Source organism: Triturus cristatus, chromosome 9, assembly GCF_964204655.1.
Source record: "Triturus cristatus chromosome 9, aTriCri1.1, whole genome shotgun sequence".
Lineage (NCBI taxonomy): Eukaryota > Metazoa > Chordata > Amphibia > Caudata > Salamandridae > Triturus > Triturus cristatus.
Window position 1 is genome coordinate 1078697738 of NC_140592.1, and position 19302 is coordinate 1078717039.

Consider the following 19302-nt stretch of genomic DNA (forward strand, 5'->3'; position numbering starts at 1 on the left):
AGTGATACCTATAAAAGCGCACACATCTTTTTGAGTTTGTGTAATGGGCATTTTAACAATGCTACTGATGTGCTCCTGGGTCGACTTCCTACCCTCCTTTGACCGTAGGTGACCTGAATAGGTGACCTCCTGTCGACCGTACTAAAATTTAGAAAGAGAAACTTTATGTCCATGCTGACCTAAATGTAACAGCTGTTGAACTGTGCTGTCTCTACAACCTTGCTCTGTGTCAGAAGTGATAAGTAAGTCGTCAACATACTGCACTAATAAATTACCTGAGGGAAGGGACAAGGAATCCAACTGACCTTTTCATGCCTGGCTATAAATGCTCAGACAGTCGGTATTGCCCTGAGGAGCTCGACAGAAACTAAAGCTCCAACCAGCTAGGGTGAATCCAATCAGATATCTGCTATCTGGATGAATGGGAATACTGAAGAATGCATTTTTCAAATCAATGGCAGAAAAGAATTTAGCAGTGGAAGGAATCATTGTCAAAAGTGTGGTAATATCTGGCACCAATGGAAATTGGGGAACCACTATTTTATTAACTTCACGCAAATCAATCACAAAACGGTAAACATCCTCATGAGCATCAGAGGAACCTGCAGATGTCTGTGTAAGAATTGGAAAAACTCCTCAACTACTCCTTTGCAAATCTTAAATAATTTGTAGAAGAGCCCGCTCTCCTGCCTCGGGTATATTATACTGAGAAAGACAAGGCAAAACAGCATTATCCTTAACCTGAATCGAAACGGTGGTATATGCAGCAGCCCCACATCTGTATCACCCGTCGCCCATAGAGTGGATGGTATTTCAGCAAATTCAACGGGAAAAGGATGAGACAGACACTGTTTAGTACTCACATTTGGGCCTTACGTCATATAAACACCTTCCAGCGAACAATAAATAGTAGCATACCATTTTTTTAACAAATCCAAACCCATCAATTTTTCACTACAATTGGACGTCAACAAAAACGGGGAATCCACAGTGAAAGGACCAACAGTCAATGCAAGGGGGTTTAAAATGGGGCTGAAAAACCTACCAAAATATTATTATGGCCAGACAGAGCCACCCCAGGGACCAAGGATCGAGAAACAAAACTCTTAGGGGTCTATTATAATGGTGGGCGGCTCACCACCGCCTGCATGGCGGTGGCGATCTGCCTGCCATTAGTCTCTGCCTGCCTCCCATTTCCCCCCGCCACATTAGGATGGCGGGGGGAACCCCGGCGGATGGAAAGACCGTCCGCCGGTTTTCCGCTGGTCTCACAGGAGACTGGGCAGAAAAGGGGTCAAACATGGTGGCAGTGTCTGCAAGATACCGCCATCCATATTAGCATGCAGGCGGAGATGTGCCTTTCCATGGCGGCAACAGGCATGCAGTCTTTGCCTATGGGGGCCCGTAGTGGGGCCCCAGGTAGTTGGGTGGGGGGTGCCATGGTGGCGGTGGCATCCTAATTGCCAGTGCGGGACCGCCGCACCACTGACAGCTGGTCCCAGCACCGCTAGGGTGTCCGCTCGCCATCCTAATAGGCCCCTCAGGTGGACCGGTATCCACCAAAAACTCCTTAGTCAAGCTACGCAAATCTGCAGTGACATAAGGACCACACTGATCTACAGGTATCAAAACTGGTCCCACACTCTGTCCCTGGCTATCCCAGCTATAAGACATCCCTGTGACCTCATCTGTATCATAATCATCATGATAATACTGTCCATCATGAGGGTCATCAAAGTAATTGTTATCAGAATGACCCTGCGAGACAGCAGCAGCCTGAGCCCTATCAGTTCCTCGACGTCGGCCCTGAGGATCTCGCCTTCTAGGAACCACCACCTTCTGCAGAAGCGCAGGACATTCACTAAGCCAATGGCCCTCTTCCTTACAATACCCACACTGATTTAGCCTCAAAGGTGTTGTGGTGGGCTGCTTACTAGTGCGAGGAATCTGTCTGGCAAGACCACCACACTCTCTACCATTTTCCCGAAACGCTTGCTGCAACAGCACCTTCGTCTTTAAATTCTTCTGTTTTTTATCTGTCTTTTCCTTCTCTTCCTGATCACGATGCTCATAATAGTGAGCCTTATTTAAAAGAACAGAGGGGGAAGAGGTGGTCCAGGTACTCTCAGACGCCTTCAAACTAGTTGCAATTTGAGGAAGTAAGTTAGAAACAAACCTGTCGACAAACAATCGAGCACTTCCCTCAGTAGACATATCCTGCCCACTATGATCTAAAAACATATCTTCAAACCGAGTAAAGAAATCAGACACATTTTCATCCCTTTTCTGTCTGCAAGCCGTCATCTTGTCCCAACTTACCTTCTTTAGTGGAATAAGAATGTGCATAGATGTAATAATGCGACCTGGCAAAGCAAGTATCTTGGCTCAGGGCTTATCACCAGGCTTTCTTTCCTGATTCTATCCTTTAAGCACATCCCATGTACCACCCAGCTCCGCAACATGGTCTTGAGTATGACCCTGTCTCCAAATGTTGACAGGAACAAGAAGACAAAAGAACATCTCAATATCAGCAAATAGTATTTTTTCGAAGGTTGGAAAAATGAGCTGTTAGGGATAAAACATCACTCCTCTTCCATGGAGTATACAACCATTCTCCTGAAAACTGGCTGCTACACCCGGTCTGTTAACATTACAGCACTGGTCCATTAACTCTGGTATTTCTGGGTGATATATTGGATGAACCTCTCGCATGGGAAACTGAGATACCGGGGTAGGACTCTTCTCATGCAACCTACCACTATAAGCAATTAACGTCATGATATTCCCGAAAAGGGATCACTGACATAATATCGAGTGACAAAATATTGTGTTCCCAAAATATCGGGACATAAATATTTATGTCAAAAATATCAACATCCCATTTTCATAATGGTAAGTACTAAAAAATCCAGAAAACAATATCGTTGTTAAAAATATCGAAGTACAAACTATTGTTTTTTTTTTAAATGTATAAAAAATAATGTTAAATAAATTAAATGATACATATACCTTAAAAAATCATTTAGAATTATTAGAAAATCTTAACAATTATAAGTAATAAATGTAATGTAAATCATATTAAACATACATATCTAAAATGTAATATACATATATTTACTTAATTATAATGAATACATCATTGTTTAAAAAAATTATAAAATGTTAGAAATGTATAATATATACACCTGTAACATAAACATTTAAATATATATATGGATATTTTATAAATTAAAATATTTATTAGTTTTTAAAACTACATTTTACACTACATTAACTGCAACAGTAGGGAAAGTGTTGGATAGCGGAGGGGAACAAATTACTATTCCCACTCCAGCGAGTGCAAAAGTAGAGAAAGTGTTGCATAGCGGAGGGTAATACTTTACTATTCCAACTCCAGCGAGTGCAACAGTAGGGAAAGTGTTGGATAGCGTAATGGTAAATTTACTATTCTCACTTCAATCAGTGCAACAGTAGGGAAAGTGTTGGATAGTGGAGGGGATAAAATTAATATTCCCACTCCATGGAGTGCAACAGTAGGGAAATTGTTGGATAGTGGAGGGGTAAAAATGACTATTCCCACTCAAGCAAGTGCAACAGTAGGGAAAGTGTTGGATAGCGTAGGGGTAAAAATTACTATTCCCACTCCAGTGAGTGCAACAGTAGGTAAAGTATTGGATAGCGGAGGGAAATAATTTACTATTCCCACTTCAGCAAGTGCAGTAGGGAAATTATTGGATAGTGGAGGGGAATAATTTACTATTCCCACTCCAATGAGTGCAACAGTAGGGAAAGCGTTGGATAGCGGAGGGAAATAATTTAATATTCCCAATGCAGCAAGTGCAACAGTAGGGAACGTGTTGGATAGCTGAGGGGATAAAACCAAACATTACAGCTATTGAAGATAAATCCCAAAAGAAAACAATTACCAAAAATATTTATCAATAAATAAATAAATAAATAAATGCATTTTAATGATCAACTAATGATCAATTTATTTAGAATAAATTACTTTTCACCCACTACCCTGATAAACACCAAAACACACACCCAAAAATATTTACACAATTTCCATAACTAATTTTACATTAATAAATTAATAAATTAATAATTCATTTATTAAATTTAAAAAAATGACTTCCCATGATTTACCTCTATAAACCCCAAAATTCACATATCAGAATTATTAAACAATTAGCATATTTAATAATTAATGAATTAATTAGCATTAATTAACAAATAATTAATTAATTTTAAATAATTTACCTCCCACCATATTCCCCCATAAATGCCACCACCAATTTTGTAAAACGTAACACAATTAACATAATTAATTATCAATTAATTAATTAATTGATAACAATTAACAAGCAAAATAGAAATAATTAATAATAAATGAATTCACACATTTAACACTATAAAATAAAATGTATTTAATATAATATTAAAAAAATTATAAATGTATTAAAATTAAATTACTCCCCATCCTACCTCCCTATAAACCCACAACCCGCTCCTGAACAAATGGCACAATTAACATATTGACCAATTAACTAATAATAATCAACAACTAATTAATATAAAATGAATAATAAAATAACTACCACAATTAACAGTATTAATATTAAATACATAAATATTAATTCATATTTTTTATTTATTAATTAATTGCAATTAAATTACTTCCCACCCTACTCCCCTATCAACCCACACGCCACTCCTAAATAAATGACACAATTAACATAATTACCAATTAATTAATAGTAATTAACAATCAATTAATACACAATTAATACTAAATTATGTCCCACAATTAACAATTTAACATATTAAATGCATAAATATGAATTAATAAAAAATATGAATATGTTAATTATAATTAAATTACTTCCCACCCTATTCCCCTATTAACCAGCTACTAAACGCAAAATGTACTTAAAATAAAATTAATAACTTCTAAAAATTTAGCACGTGTTAAAAAACAAATGCAATACTTAGACAAAAAAATAGAACACATACATTTCTAATACATTCTAAAATACATAACACTAACTAAAAAAATGATATTTTTAACAACTATATTTTTGCAAACGTTAGAAATGACCGATATTTTTTACAATGATATTAATGGCTTCGATATTGTTAAAAACAATATTACTTACATAACACTCGATATTCTTGACCACAATATTTTTGTATCACGATATTTTGCACTCAATATTAGTGGAAGTCGACAATAAAACTCGATATTCTGACTGTTTACCCCAAAAAACTTGGCCAGGCTGCATACCACTAGCATATACATGATCTCTCATAACAAATAAACTTTATGGTGCATCATCCCCAAAATGTTGCTGACAGAGATTAATTAACGTAGCAGACATATGCTTAAGGGTGTACTGCTGTATAAATGGCTCATAATCTTTCATTACTTCCCAGAGATCCTCCACACTGAAAATAACATTATGAGCCCACTGTGCAGCCTGATTAGCTATTACTTGTTTCTCCTCATCTCACACCCCAGAATGGGCCCATGTGCTCCTTAAATTTCGTCCAGTCTCTATCCACTAACTGACGTTTCACTACTCACAAATGTCGGGAGATGAAGAACAAAAGAAGGAGAAGCAACAGAAGTTAAAGGTACAATCGTCACTGTTCAGTGCGCCGGAGGAGAGAGCAGGAGATATAGCAGTCAAGACAATAGGTGTAATACCAGTCACAGTTGCAACAGAGGGAGCAGAGGGTGCCGTGGCCAGAATCGTCAAAACAACAGTAGCAGATACAGGGAAAGTTTGGAGCAATTGTAACAGGCTGCTGTGATGGCAAGAGAACAATAGGACATATCCTCTGAAGGGCATATGGGGGCGGGGGTCGAGTGTTTAACAATTCCTCCACAAAAGTGTCATTTTCCTCCTGAGCCAAATACAATTTATCAATTTGCAACCGAAATCTCCTATCTTCACAGTCAACTCCTTTTTCCTGCTTTTCTCTGTCATATGCTAGAGCTTTCTGAGTCAGCGTCTGCATCTTCCCTTTCTGTTCATCTTTTTCCATTTTCAATCATCTCTGCCTAGCTGCTTTCTGCCACGTTCTGAGAGAATCAAACATAGACTGTCTACTTCATCTCTTAAATAACTGTTCATGTAAGAACTCAATCTTTTGTTCATCAGAAGTGCCCGTCAATGGCCACTGTAACTCGGCATTGTCCCTCTTTTTTTTTGTGCCATAATGTACTAAAAGTAATATTGCCAAGACCATGCATTACATACAAAATTTGGAGTGCCTTCTGGAGGTGCTGGCTGTGCTTCTTGTAGTCGAGCATCTGTAGAACAACAGCGACAACACAAAGAGAAAATCTTACTGATGCCAGACATTTTCAAAAGGAAAACAAGTTCACTATTTATGCCTGGCAAAGCAGTTGCAAATGCTTTTATCGAAAAAACGGTCCTCAGACTACCAAATTCAAACCACAATGGTACCATATTCACAAAGAACCAAAATAAACTCACCTGATATGAGTAGCACAAACAAACCAATTCTCCACTGCAGACTCTTCAGAACAAATGGTCAGAACCAAGGGTTTGGCTGTTCAGGATTCCAGTTGGGGTGACCACTGGGTGAGGTACCGTCCGGCGTGAGAGAAGGGGCAGCTGCCAGTATCAGTAACTGTTAGTGCAGGGATTCTTGATCCGTCAGTCCAACCCGACGATAGCCTTGACCTTCCCGTACACGGAAAGGGGATGGTTCACTCCCCCGAAGGAGTCCCTTTTCTGGCGCTAACTGAAGGAAGTGGCCCAATTAGCATCACTAATGACCACCTCTCAGCCTTCCATACCAAATGAAGAGTTGGTTAGCAGTAGAGAATACAAACCAATATCTGTTTATTCAGGTACACTCAGACGGAGCCCAGTCTGCCCAGTTGCTTGGTGAGCTGCAGAGGGATTGACATCAGCAAGCATAGAGAAACATTATGTACATTTCAGAACCAATGAAGGCACACCCACAATGGAGTTTTCCAAGCAGATGCAGCTAAACAGTGAAGTACAGAGAATAAGTTTCAATTCTGATGCTGGGCACACACTATCTACTACAGAAGTTCGCTCTGCCCATGCCCGCCACTAGACAATTAGGAGAAGACCTCTATCTAGTAAGAAAGGTATACGCTAATACGAACAGTGTATTTATTAGTGAAACAAAACCCCACCTTAGACAAATGAAACTCGGTGGGGACCTTTTCTCACAAGAAGCAAAGGATTAGTTTTGATCATGACTCAAAATGGCGCCCACATAGAAAAGGGCGCCGCAAATGCTAGACTACCTAGAACAATGCACAAACATTAATTTTTATATTCTAACAACCTTGACAAGGATGAATAGCTTGTATCTTACATTAGTAGGTTTTTGCACCATAATTATAATGTGAATACTGCCTAAGGTATTGTTTTTAGTAAGGTCAATTCCTCTAGAAATCGATTAGAAATTGCTAGAAAGGTGTTTTTATTTGAAAATATAAAGGGGCAAGAGGTCCTTAACATTTTTATTGCTCTCTTTGGAGAGAGGTGGCTGGGCAGTTCCAAATTTCAGGCATGATTACTGGGCAGCATATGGGTGGTCTTATAACAGTAAGGCAGAGTACAAGCATAGGTCTGGAAGGACCCCGACCATCTAGGAATTGTTTTAAGAATGGTAGAACCAAGCTACTATAAAAAGGTTACGTTTAAAACTCTGAAAGCAACATTTAAAGTGTGGATTTGATTAAAGGCAATACTGGGCACGGTGCAGTATCATTTCTATACTCCAATTCTCCACTGCAGACTCTTCAGAACAAATAGTCAGATTCAAGGGTTTGGCTGTTCAGGATTCCAGTCGGGGTGACCACTAGGTGAGGTACCGTCCGGCGTGACAGAAGGGGCAGCTGCCAGTATAAGGAACTCTTAGTGCAGGGATTCTTGATTCGTCAGTCCAACCGACGATAGCCTTGACCTCCCCCCGTACACGGAAAGGGGATGGTTCAGTCACCCGAAGGAGTCCCTAATCTGGCGCCAACTGAAGGAAGAGGCCCAATTAGCGTCACTAATGACCACCTCTCAGCCTTCCATACCAAATGAAGAGTTGGTTCGCAGTAGAGAATACAAACCAATATCTGTTTATTCAGGTACACTCAGACGGAGCCCAGTCTGCCCAGTTGCTAGGTGTGCTGCAGAGGGATTGACATCAGCAAGCATAGAGATACATTATGTACATTTCAGAACCAATGAAGGCACACCCACAATGGAGTTTTCAGAGCAGATGCAGCTAAACAGTGAAGTACAGAGAATAAGTTTCAATTCTGAGGCTGGGTACACACTATCTACTACAGAAGGTCGCTCTGCCCGTGCCCGCCACTGGACAAGTAGGAGAAGACCTCTATCTAGTAAGAAAGGTATACGCTAATACGAACAGTGTATTCATTAGTGAAACAAAACCCCACCTTAGAGAAATGAAACTCGGTGGGGACCTTTTCTCACAATAAGCAAAGGATTAGTTTTGATCATGACTCAAAATGGCGCCCACATAGAAAAGGGCGCCGCAAATGCTAACCTACCTAGAACAATGCACAAACATTAATTTTTATATTCTAACAACCTTGACAAGGATGAATAGCTTTTATCTTACATTAGTAGGCTTTTGCACCAGAATTAAAATGTTGATACTGCCTAAGGCATTGTTTTTAGTCAGGGCAATTCCTCTAAAAATCGATTAGAAATTGCTAGATAGGTATTTTTATTTGGAAATATAAAAGGGCGAGGAGGTCCTTAACATTTTTATTGCTCTCTTTGGAGGGAGGTGGCTTGGCAGTTCCAAATTTCAGGCATGATTACTGGGCAGCATATGGGTGGTCTTATAACAGTAAGGCAGTGTACAAGTATAGGTCTGGAAGGACCCCGACCATCTAGGAATTGTTTTAAGAATGGTAGAACCAAGCTACTATAAAAAGGTTACGTTTAAAACTCTGAAAGCAACATTTAAAGTGTGGATTTGATTAAAGGCAATACTGAGCACGGTGCAGTGTCATTTCTATACTCCTCTATTTCTATACTTCTCTCTGGGGAGTACCACTTTTTCTAAATATCTTTAATAGCATATATGTTCTAGCATGGGAACAACCACTGATATTAAAAGTAGGAGATCCATTTAACACATCTAAAATCTGTTCTTATGAGGATCTGCAGCAGAAATTCAGTCTATCTAAGCACAGTACGTACATACGGTGGTGGGAGTACGGTGCGTACATACGGGGGTGGGAGTACGGTGCGTACATACGGGGGTGGGGGTACGGTGCGTACATACGGGGGTGGGGGTACGGTGCATACATACAGGGGGTGGGGGTACGGTGTGTACATACGGGGGTTGGAGTACAGTGCGTACATACGGGGGTGGGGGTACGGTGTGTACATACGGGGGTGGGGGTACGGTGCGTACATACGGGGGTGGGGGTATGGTGCGTACATACGGGGGGTGGGGGTACGGTGCGTACATATGGGGGTGGTGGTACGGTGCGTACATATGGGGGGTGGGGATACTGTGGGTACATATGGGGGAGGTGGGGGTACGGTGCGTACATATAGGGGTGGGGGTACATTGCATACATACAGGGGTGGGGGTACGGTGCGTACATACGGGGTGGGGGTACGGTGCGTACATATGGGGGTGGGGGTACGGTGCGTACATACGGGAGGTGGGGGGGCCTGTACGCCTCGTACCCCTGGGGAATCAGCTTTTACGGCTGTTTTTGGCTCCCGTAAATAAAGAGCTGTACGGAGTGCCGTAGGGACGGATCGTACTAGCTGGGCCGTAAAATGCTGCTTACATCCGTATGGACGGCGTGTACAGGCTGTTCCGGAGATGATTCGTACGGTTTTTTTACCCGTACGGTCTTTTGTACGGTTTGTACGGAAATCGGCTTTCTGTGCGAATTGTACTTCCTGGGTTGTACGGACAGTTTACCGGGTACGAGTCGTACGGAGAAAACGCTCCGTACGACGATTCGTAGGGCCTTTTTACCGGATCGGAATTGGCCCACAAATAAGCCTGAAATTTATTGACCGTATACCATGTTTGCCGCAGAAGGTAGTCAATGTTGGCAGAGGAGATAAATAAGCAACAAACACAGCTAACAAAGTTATGGCATGGTCTTGAAAATACAGTTTTAAATAATGCATACACATTGTAAATAGCTGTATTCAATATGCCAATAATCAAATACGTTAAGGGGCACATATATCAATATAGTACTTGCTGTGCTGGGTCAATTGTAGAGGGCACGAATGTGCCATATCTAGTAACATATGGAACATCGTACAGCCTCCCTGTACTGGTGGACAATGTGATGTTTACCAGCAAGGCAGACACCTATGTATCATGCTGCAAGGGTGTCAGCATTACAATCATAACAGAAGAAATACAATGCTACAGAAAATGTGCAATGTAGTAGAAAGAACACTTCAGAGGCTTAGATCAGTCTGGCAGGAGGTGCCTCCACAGCCACCCAACCTTCTGTAAGATGATATTAGTATGCAAAATAATCCACAATATCTATGTAACAACAAATCTCCCCTGGGACTTTGAATGTGGTAGTACATCTGAGAAGGAAGAGGATGAGGATTCACTTTCTGAAATAGTTCACTCAATGACAGGCCGTACCAGAAGAGAAGACTTATTATAAAAATTTCTTCTCATAATGCTACTAACAACAACATTTAGGGGCCGATTCCGATCCAGGTCGGAAGGGCACCGAACGTGATCTGGCCGGAAGAACTACAAGCCGTACGCGCATTTTCCACCCGACTCGTACAGCTGTACGAGAAAGCAAGTACGATGTGAGATACATGAAATTCACCGACCGAGACGTTTCCGGGTCCGAACCGCTACGTACTTCTCGGCCGTAAGTTAACCGTGGCGTGCAATGGATGCGATTTACGACCGAGCCAGTACGATGCATGCGTCGGACAGCTGGTGCGAGCCGGAGTGCCCGACTCGCAAAACGTCCAGGAAATTGCCTTTGGGGGTCTGCGTCGGACCCCCTATCACCCGCAGCCCTACGACTTGGACACAGGGGGAGACCCAAGGGTCTCCCCAACACAGGCATGTACGGTGCACATGGCACCGATGCATACCCACTGTAGGGGGCGCCCCTGTGCGAGGCATACCCATTCAGTCAATGGGAGCCCATGTACGCGTCGTACGACCGGCTCCCTTTGACTTCTATGGGAGTCCGACCGAACCTAGTCCGGCAGCGTATGGCCGCATCGTACACGCTTGGTCGTACTGCAGGAGTCCGGCTCGGTTGGAAAGCACTCCGGATCGGTCGGAGAGCTTTCCAACCCAGATCGGAATCGGCCCCCAAATGTTCATCTAAATTACCAAATATGCGCACTTAATAAAATTGCATTTTTCTCATAAAAGATAGGAAGTCATGTTGTTTTGTTTCTTTTAATTTCTAGCAACAAATGTGCCAAGTATTTACAAGAGTGATCGCAGTTAGACATATGTCAGTGTATACGAGTGTTATAGTAAAAGTGTGAGGTAGGCCACTTTAGCAACATAAGACATCTGAGGTATTAACAAAGCAGAGAAGATGGTTGCTGCGTATATTTGTCAAACATGCATCAATATAGATAAAAATTCTAGCTACATTAGACCTCCCATTTCCATCAGACTACTATTTCAGAATTTATCTCACAGTCTTCAATATGTGCTCTGTGAGACAGATTTCTACCATCATGGTGGATGTGTTTAACACTAACAAAGGAGAGGAGGTGATGGCTCTTGGTGTATATGTGTATTATAAAATCATTATATTACTACCCATCTCATGTGTTTCACATTATATGATTGTAAATCATTAGTTACTTACTTGTAAGAATTACATGACAAATATGAGTCTTGTACTGTCAGTCATGGTCTTATAAGGGCATGTAATCATGTAACAATTGGCATATAATGTCAGATATGTAAGTGCATAAATGCAGGATTAACATATATGTTGATATGAAATAAGACATATTAACCCAGATTGTGAGACGATGTGTGTGATATGAAATCGCGACACATGTGGGTAATGGATGCTGCTTCAGTGGGCTACTGTTAGTTGTTAAGGAATTACTCATTAGAATAATGAGTGTATGCATAGATACATTAATGTGTGTAGCACATTTCATTTACATAGGATCGAAAGCAATATATTGCACCATTCTAAAGCAGGTATCATGTGGGTGAAGATCTGGTAATACGTTTAAACAGAGTGTCAATGAAGGTACGTAAAGAACACAGGGGCATATCAGCAACAACCGGCGAAAATTATCGCTAAGCGCACTTAGCGCTAGGATAATTATCGCCGGCTATCACTGGTTGATATCGCCGAGATAGCGTGCTATCAGCAACGCTTATCTCGATTGCGATAAATAAACCAGCGATAGTTGCAAAAAGGTGCGATTATCGCTGGAAATCCAGCGAAAAACGCACAGGGACAGGGGTTACCTTGTTGATAGGGCTGGGTAGTCTAAGCCCTATAATCCACCACCCATTGACTAACATTGTTTAGTCAAAGGAAAAGCAGGTGTCAAGAAACCTGCAATGAGCGCAGTTAGCGCTCTTTTTATCATCGCTGCACAGGTTAGCGTGCAGGTTGATCATAGGAGTAATGTCGCTTAGCGACATTTTCCTAGAGATATCCCTATGTTACGCCCACTTTGCATCTCATTAGTGATGCAAAGCTGGGCGTTGTTGTAATGGGTGCTAAGTCAGCAAAACACGCAATAGCGTGCCTTTGCTGATAAGGCGATTAAATTATCGCCGCTTTTCGCAAAAAAACGGAAGCAAAAGCGGCGATAATTTCATAGCGCCGCCTTGATGACATGCCCCACAGTTGGTTCTTAATGAGTACCATTGAGTTGGGTAACAATAAAAACCTGTTGTCTGCCCCAAGATACTCTTGGGTGAACGTGTGCTTTACAGATACACGTTATGTTATGGTATATTAGGTTATGTAAGTCATTTGAGAAAAGATGTTTGTGCAGTAGGACCCACATATACGAACATAACACTAAGGGCCAGATCCATCAAGGGATTGCCGTGACGTTGTGTCAAGGCCAATACAATCCCTAAGTCAGATTTACTGATCAACGCAAGGCCGCCTTGCGTGGACCTGCATGGTTTAGTAAATGTGGAGTAACGCAAGGCAGCACAATTCACTGCTTTGTGTTACTCTGCATAATGGGGACATTACATGGGTGGAGCATGGGTGCTTGCATGCATTCACCCATGTATTCTGAAGCATTTCCATCCTCCTCCAAAAACACGATCCTGCCTGTAACACATGTTCCCTTGCTCCAGTGTGCCAGACTGCCTGTGTTGGCCCTAGGCTGCAGGATGTGTACTGGTGGAGACAGTGGACATTAATGTTCCATTTCTTGAAAGAGATGGCTTTTTTCCTGCCCTCTCCCATTCATGCAGCACAGCACATCAAGTTCAAAGCTCTGTTGCTTTGCAGGAAATCTTTTTACACCTGCATATCCTTTTCTATCCTGTCCCGTCTCTGCTATGCGGCAACGAGTACAATCGAGTGCAACAAAAAGGTGCCCTTTTGGCGTGGTGCTAGGTGGCATGGTTGTAGGTACAATAGATTCTTCACATTAAGGGACACATTCCTTCACTAAAGTCAGTCTTTAACACAATCTGAAATTTTGATGTGTGATGCAGAATGTAGCAAGCATACCCATAACTGGCAGAGGCACAAAAGGCAAGAAGAGCCCCATCGGGCATGAGGGAATCTCATAATACAGCAGGGGTACTCCATCAGGGAGAGGAGGCCATATCCTCTGCTGACCTCCATAAATGACCCTCTGACTCTTTCCCGAAATGCTTACTTGAGCCTTACATTTGGATGCTAGTGAAGTGCATCTGCAGTCATCTTTTTCATATTATTTTTATACTTTCAGCAGAGAAATACTGATATAAAATTCAAATTAATTATATTAGTATTAATGTTATTATAAGTATAATTATTATTGCTATTGCTTTGTCGTTGTTTTTGTTGATATTGATGATAATGAAGATGAATAATATTAAAGTACAATGTATTATGTAATGATAGTGATGCCAATGACACAAAAAGTAACAAAACAACAATTCATTCAAGCTTAATTACAATAAAATGACATATTTATGACTGCTGCTTAAAGTGTGAAGGAATATTTAAATTCGAAGTGCACTTATTTAAACCTATCAATTTCATGGAGGATTTTATGTGACATAAAAAACTCATAAAAAGGGAACGACATTAAAGTAATTGCGTGAGAATACTGGTGACTCATGGCAGGGAGTTTAAAATGCATATTACTAATGTGGAGCGAGCTACCGTTTTTCGATTAAGTATTCTTAAGAAGAGTTGAACCTTGGTAAATAGAATTCTAAATTCCTCTGGTGCAAAAAACAAGAAATAACAGAGGTTAAAGGTGGTGTTTATTCATTTAGAAAGGATTTAGCTAAATATATTTAATTCTTTTGAAATGAATTCCCCTCGGTAGGATGGAGTGTCTGTTGGAACAAGAGGTGTTTTGAAGCCACATACTGGCAGTAATGAGTTTTTAAAATACGTAATCTGTATGGGAATTGTTTACTAAAGTTGATAAGTTGATAAATTGAAAGAGGCTGGTGGGGATTTCAGAGAATACGCTCAAGTGATTATTAGTGGAGGGATCAATAGAAAATGGAGGTCTGGGGCAATCCTGTTATTGATCTCAACAGGAAGGATTATGTTTAATGAAATGTTGTATGAGATGGAAATTGATTCAAGGCTGATAAAGAGTATGAGGAGTTAATAGGTACTGCGACATTACTCACATTCTGTGGGGCAAGCCCAGGTGAGGCTTTTAATTGAACAAAAAATCACATTTTAAATAATTACCCTAAATGAATTTTTGTGCAATTCAATTTTCAGAAGGTGACATTCAATATTCAGGCAGGTGGAAATATTTATGTGCATTAACACATTGGAACAGCTATTCATTGAATGTGGAGTATCTTTTAAATGGCAGCATTCATTGCATTGTTGGCATGTTTTTTGATTTAACCTAAAGTTGAATAAATACACACAATGTTTAGTTTTGATTACAGAATTGCTGGCACAGAGGTGCTGTCAAGTCAAAATTAGAGTCAGTATACATCCTACTTTCAAATTACCAGATGACAGAGTATATAAATTGCCATAGTGTATATGTATCCATTGGCACGTCTAATGCAATGGACAACATAAAATATTACTGAACATTCCATCCCGCAATCAGTATAAAGTGTGTTTTGGAATGAAAAATGATAGTATTTGTGACGTTAGTTTTTGTATAGCGCTGGGTACAGTCGATGTCATCTTTCGTCTGCACTGAAACGGAAAGTTGTACCCAACCTTTTGAGGGTGAGTTCATGTTGCAGTTTAACCGCATAGAGCTGCTGAAGGTGTTTAATGTATTAATCCTGTTCAAGTGATTTAAGAGTGCGCGGACGCAGAGTGAAGCTTTAGGACAGATTTCTCCTTGAGATATTTTAAAGCCTTCACTGTTTCCCTGTTTCCCAGCGGTTCATGCAATGGCGCCTGCAGTTTAAAGAGCATTTGCCCGTGTATCCAAATTAGACGCAATCAAAAGGTCTGTGTGACAGATTATTTCTAACTGGCGGGTGTCATTTAGCTCGAGATTATGTTGCATTATCCTAGAGCAAGAACGTCTTCCCCTGTTGGAGGTGACAAACAATAATTAACACACTCAGCTTGACTCATTATCAACCAAAATGAATGCTGTTTTCGACTTATCCACCGAGCCCCCAATTTCAACAAAGCTTTTGTCTGCGATGCAAAGATTTGCTTCATTTAACGAAGGATTGCGAAAATAAATTACCTTTATTTTCATCCTCGCTTAAACGGGACTGTAATCAAAAGATAAGGTTTAAAACAATGACCTAGAAGCATTGTTGAATCGGATTGTTTGCAGGACATTTTGTATTCCCCTATTGTTCATTCAACTGCATTGTTCTTCTGTCTTGTTACATTTCAAGGTACAGAAATATCGTAGGCGGGATATTTTCTAACAGAAAAGTGAACTGAAAAGATGTCAATCGTCCCTACCTAAGCAGAGTTCAAACATAAAGTCCCTTTAGTGTTTAATCAAACTTTGTCATTGGTCTTTTTGTTGGGCTCCTATTAGTTTCCAAGATATATTTTGCTTGTCACATGCATTTGCAGCCAGAGGCACCAATAATTTTGGGACACTCCTGAGTGGTTTTGACATCAGCTTGTCTTCTGAGAACAAAGGGCCTGATGTACAGGGCATTTTTGCACTCAAATAGCCTGTCATTCACAGACAGACAGGCCTTTTGACTCCAAAAGTAAAAGGTAAAGCATTAGTGTCCGCAAGAGACAGCTTTCATCCACTGTAAGAACAGAGGTCATAGTTCTACCAGAGGATCCATCACAGGCTTTTGTACATCTTGTTTTATATAATAATGTAAATGCCTAGATTGTCTTTGTCAAATGTTAAAAGTGTCAGTCACCTTTCAGCAAACTCAAGGTCAGATTTTGTGAATGAATTCATTAACTCTGATTCATTTTCTCATGGTAAAATTTACCGTGGTCTTGAAAACTGACATTGAGGGGCATATTCTCAAGGATTTATCGCCGAGTTAGCGGCACTTTATCGCAGCCAAAGTGGTGATAAATGTATCGCCCTATTCTCAAGCTGGTGCTAACAGACAAAATCACCAGTTTTCCTGCGATAGCAGTAGCAAAAAACATGGCCACAGATGTCACCAGCAACTAACGCTAATAAGATGCAGAGTAGGCGTTCCCGTGCAAAAAGACGCAACAACACCACTTCACAACATTCCCAATCACCAGCCAGATCGGCGATAAGATCACAAAACATGTGATAGAACGCGTTAGCAGCAGGGACTTAACAATTGCTCTTACCTGGTGTTAAGTCGGATGACAACCTGCACCATAAAAGGGAGCCTAGGCCAGAGCCACACCTGAAGAACAACAGATGCTATGGAGTTTCTGATCATTCAGCTCGGGCCCCAAGAGGGCCACAGCACCCACCGCCACCACCCCCAGGCCCCCCCAGACCCCTCCTAACCCCTCCAGACTACCACAGAGGCAGCACAAATACAGCGGACCTTCAGAAAACGCACCAGCCTCACAGACTTAACACCAGAGGATGTAATTGCCCACTACAGGCTCAAGAGGACAACCATCCTCCGCATCCTGACCATCATTGCCCACAGGCTGAGGGTACCAACACAGCGGACAACCAACATCCCTCCGCAGACAAAGCTCCTAGCTGTGCTGCACCTGTTGGCCTCTGGTACCTTCCAACCAACAACCACCAGAGTCAGAGGAGTCTCACTGCCAGCCCTATCAAAGTTCCTCACACCTGTCTTAGATGCCATCATCAGCTTGGTACCCCAGCACCTTCACTTCCCCCACACTGCGCAAGAACAGCTGGAGAGCAAGCAAGGCTTCTATGCCATAGCTGGCTTCCCATGTTGTACTCCTCGTGCCCCCTGCTACCACTGCACACAATTACCGCAACAGGAAGCACACGCATTCCATCAAAGTGATGGCAATAGTGGACCACCGGGGACTCTTCACCAATGTTGTCGCCAACTACCCAGGCATCAACCAACACTTTGAGGCTGGCACCTATGTGAATGCATGGCTCATTGGTAAGTACCAAATAAACACACCACACACCTCAACTCCACAATCATGCAGCTCACAACTCTGGGAATGCACATGTTACAAACTCACATACACAATGCCAAACAACATGCCCACCTACCAGACATGACAGCATGACTTACTGTGCAAGTGACCCATGAATGAGAATGTACACAGTGGCGTGGATGTGCTGGCCAGACTGCAGTATGCAGACCACAGACATGTCCATGTCGACATACACTGCTGGTGTTTGGAGTGTAGTGGACAGTGGCTGCAACCATGTTAGCTCAGCCAGTGTGGAAGATTGAGGAAATGTAGCTTGCTATGTCCCCCCCTGCAAGCGTGAACAGAGTGGCCCGGCCCGGCGTATGCCAGGCTAGCGTAGGGGTGTGAATAAAAAGCACGTTGTTCTGGGCCTGTTTCTCTTCCAGAATGGCCAACGTGTCTGACAGGGTGGCGCCTCTCACCCCGCCACAAGGCCGATGCCGTGAGCGGTGGTGCCGGCGATCCTGTGCACCCAGGTCTCACTGCTCACAAACAGACACCGACGTGTGTCAAAGAGGGCCCACCACATGCCGGTGCAAGCTCCAAGTCCAAGGCCCGCTGCCTTGCCAGCCTCCTCAGACCATCGCTGGCCTCCGTGAGGCAGGCCCACTTCACTCCTTTCTCGTTGATGTACTCCACCGCTGCCTCCGGCCCACACTGCGGTCTAGTAGGTCACACATTTAGAACTGAGTCTTGATATCATGATGGCCGAGTTCATATGTTAATGGGACATTTTATATCACTGTACTCCCTTCGATGTGGTGCCACCAACTTTGTGCATAGCATTCCAACGACACATGTCTGTGGTCCCTTGCTGACTACTGCCTTTGGCCTACACTGCGGTCCAGTAGGTCACACATTTGGAACTGAGTCTTGATTTTTCAATGGCCGATTTCATATCATTGTGCACAAGGAGAGGAGTAAGAGGAAGACGTGGTTCAGTCCTGAGGAAAAAAGTATACTCGTTATGGAGGTGATTGAACACTACCAACAACTGCTCTGGTGACACTAACTCTGTGCATCGCAAGCCAATGACACTTGGCTGTGGGCCCCTGCTGACCGATGCCTCCGGTCTACACTGCAGTCCAGTAGGTCAAACATTTGGAACTGAGCCTTGATTTATTTATGGCAGAGTTTATATCATTGCACAGGCCTCATCGCAGACTGCATCCCCTTTCAGCTCAGGTGCCACTAACTCTGTGCCCCGAAATTCAAGGACACTCTCTGGATGAACTTTGGTGGCGTCTGAGTATATGGCCTAGGGGGTTGCCTTCATCATCATGTAGCTGATACTGACTTGGTGTTATGAACGAGTTTGTAGCATTCATCTCCTCCATATTGACTGTTTCTCCTTGGTTCTGCCCACTGCATCATGTCCTGGAAGAACACCTTCCCCTGTCCCCCGAAACACTCCGTGACATTCACCTTCAACATCGACGAGGACCCGCTCAGCTCTCGTGGCCCTACCTCAGTGCACTGCAAGTCACCGTCCCATGGTGGTGTGCCTGTACCGG